The 3,533-nt window shown below is 39.9% G+C and overlaps 1 pseudogene; it reads right to left on the bottom strand.

The window, feature by feature from the left end:
• Window positions 1–1,160: 1,160 nt before the first annotated feature.
• Window positions 1,161–2,647, bottom strand: LOC119515930 (annotated as a pseudogene).
• Between the last annotated feature and the right edge of the window lie 886 nt (window positions 2,648–3,533).

Genomic DNA, 3,533 nt, shown 5'->3' on the forward strand with positions numbered 1-3,533 from the left:
CAAAATGACTGAACACTTTGGAGTACACATTTTCTCAATCTTTCCCAAATGAAATCACCTTTGGTAGGGGCCCAGCTATGGCATATTTTAGCTCAGAAGACTGGCTCTGTAAAAGCATGGAGCAATTTAGAAAATGGGGTGGAAAGAAAATGTGTGTAGCCAGCTGTAGTAGTATGGTTGGTCTGACATGGTTAAGGAATGAGCTGTTCTGATGAAATAAATTTCTATATAACTGAAGCATACACTATTATTGTTTTGCATAGAAATTCATTGGTGCTTTAGTTGTTAACTGTTTAAAATTATTCAGTATGAGTATTTTTAAGGGTAGTTAAAAAAATTGGGGGACCACAATTTCATGCTTAATGTCTTTGTCATACAAATGGAAAAAAAATACAGGTGGTGGAATTCCAGAAATTTTGAATGTTTTTTTAAAATCTTTCAGTACTTCAATTTAGGTGTTCTATTTCCTGAAATAACTAACCAAAATTTTAAAAATCAAATTTCTTTTCAAAACACATTAGAAAATACTGATAAACAAAGGCTAGAAAATAAACATCACTCATGGACATTACCCAAAGATAGCCATTGCTACTATTTGCTTTTTTTTAAAATATAAAAATATTTTATTACAAAGATTCTCACAAAAGTGAAAATAGCATCTCAAAAAGGAAACGCAACCTCCACCTGCAAAACTGGGGGAGAGCAGAGAGAAGACAGGCAGTGTGAGTTTCTTGGCTCACTTGGAGCCAGGCTGCAACAGTGGGAAAGTATGAGAAAGGAACCAATCTAAAAACAGCTGATGTTACTTTGAGGAGCCTGAAAAGAACATGGGATCCCCGAATGCCTAGCACCCTTCTAGAATAATAAGGGCACCTTTCCAAAACCACTATACTAAGCAAGCACTTGGAAGTTTAGGATTTTGTTCTGTGCTTAAAGCATCCCTTCCACCCAGACCTGGTACCCTTTATGGTTCAAATTAAAGAGTTGGGGAGGGAGGGTGGAGGGATGGCAAGACAGCTTCTAGAAGAGTTCATTCAGCAAAGCTACCCTGGGCTTAGGGTTCCGGTTCCTGTCTAGTCCCAATGAATATTTATATTTAATATATTTTTATATAAATACACAGAAATAGCAAATATAAACTCTTGGGGGTTGGGGGAGAAGGGTAGGGGAACTCGGCAAGAAGCCAGAGCTGGAGAGTCTGCTTAGGATAATTTGACCTCCTCCTTGACCCCTTTGGCTTCAGGCTTCTCCTCCTTGGTTTTCTCTTCTTCTGTGAATTCTTTCTCCTCTTCTGGGTCTTTCTCTTTTTAATCCTCTGTGTTGACTCTCTTGGCTTTTTTGAAGTTGTAAGAGTTCTTGCGGCTGCCCTCTCCCTCCTCATCGGAGTCAGAGAACTCTTCCTCACAGGCAATTTGTTTGTCAGAGGAACAGATTGAGATGCGCTTGTCAGGGTCCTCTTCATCCTCATCGGCCCTCTCCTCCGGGATGGCATCCGCAGGGACCACCTGCACGTGGACCCCAGGCGCATGGGGCAGCATTCTTCGGTTCTCAAACAGTCGCTGCTTGATCTTCTCCAAGTACTCATTAGTGTTCTGGTTGGTCATATTGGAAGGACTAATGTGAAGTTTGAAATCTGGTCCAAAATATTCAAAGTAGTCATGTATGGAAGCACATTTGAGATCTCTGTGTCCAGGGCCACAGCTGTTTCGTATGTCCAGCACCGGGCAACATTACGAATGGTGTAACCACCTCCTCCCAGCATCAGCATAGGCAGGATGAAGCTCTTCACAAGTTCCACACACTTGGCATGTCCTTTGATGGTCAGATTGAAGCAACCTAACTGATCCCCAGACAGGGAGTCAGAACCACACTGTAATATGACTGCACTAGGCTGGAACATCTCCATTACTTTGGACATGACTGGCTTGAAAACGGCCTCATAGGACTCATCATCAATCCCATCTCGGAGTGGGTAGTTAACAGCATAATATTTGCCTTTGCCAGTGCCAATATCCCATAGATCCCCTGTTCCTAGGAAGTACTCTCCGTATTTATGAAAGGACACAGTCATGACCCGGTCTGTGGTATAGAAAGCCTCTTCCACACCATCGCCATGGTGAATATCAATGTCAATATACAGCACTCTCTGGTGATACTTTAGCAGTCCCAGGATGGCCAAGATGATCTCATTGACGTAACAGAAGCCAGATGCCTCAGATTTCTTTGCATGGTGCAGGTCCCCAGCCCAATTCACAGTGATGTCTGTGTGCTGCTTATTATGTTTCACAGCACTTGCCACAGAACCACCAGTAGATAACTGACAGAACTCAAACAGGCCATCAAATACTGGAAAGTCCTCACCAACATTGAATCTCTGCATCTGCTTGCTGTACTCAGACATGTTATCTGGGCAGATGGAGTGCAAGAATTTAATGTAGTCATCACTGTGGTACTTGGTCATCTCCTCAGCACTGGCTTTATGACGATAGATTTCCATCTTCCGGTAGAGACGGTAGTTGAGCAGCAAATTGTGAGTCATGCAGATTCAATGGGGCTTCATTGGGTGACCTTGTCCATAATAGTAATTTCCAACATCCCCGTTGTAGTAGTAACAGACCTTCCTCCTGGTGCCCTGAGGCTGTGCCATCTTGCTGGCCTCCCATCCCTCCCATCAGTCGGTCCGTCAGCCCTCTCACCAGCAGCTCTGCTCAGCCAGTAAGTTGTATTCTTATAGAAACTTGGCCATTTCACATCTGTTTTCTAATTGACTATGAAAAAGTTTATTTCCAATAATTTCTTATAAGCTATTCTTCCTGCATCTGTAGTTGTGCCCCTTTCTTTTCTTATATTATTTAATTTTGCTTCTTTGTCTTTTTTATTGATCTTTTTATCTTGTCAGAGGTTTGGCTATCCATAATATTTCAAAGAAGCAATTTTTAGCCATATTAACTCTATTATATAGTTATTATATAGTATTTCCTAGATTTTGAATTTCTGCTTTTATCATTATTTCCTTTCTCCTAGTTCTTTGGATTTATTTTACTGTTCTTTTTATAGCTTCTTAAATTGGATGCTCAGCTCATTAAGTTTCAACCTTTCTCCTTTTCTAATATAAACATTTAGAATTCTAACTTTCCACCTAAGTGTACGTCTTTACCTGCATCCACAAGTTTTATTTCCCAATATTTTAAAGAATTTTTTATTGTGGTAACATAGATATAACATAAAATTTGACATTTAACTATTTTTAAATGTACAATTCAGTCATTAATTACCTTTATAATTTGTGCTATCACCACCATCCATACCAAAACTTTTTACCATCCCAAATGGAAACTCTGTACCCATAAAGCAATAACCCTCCATTCCCTCTCTCCTTGGTCCCTGGTAACCTCTAATCTACTTTCTGTCTCTATGAATTTGCTACACTTACAAGTTTTGACATGTGATTTTTTTTTTGTTATAGTTCAGTTTAAAAATCTCTTCTAATTTGCATTATGATTTCTTCTTTGCTCTATGAATTATTTAGAAGC

This window comes from Choloepus didactylus, chromosome 19, assembly GCF_015220235.1.
Source record: "Choloepus didactylus isolate mChoDid1 chromosome 19, mChoDid1.pri, whole genome shotgun sequence".
Classification (NCBI taxonomy): Eukaryota; Metazoa; Chordata; class Mammalia; order Pilosa; family Megalonychidae; genus Choloepus; species Choloepus didactylus.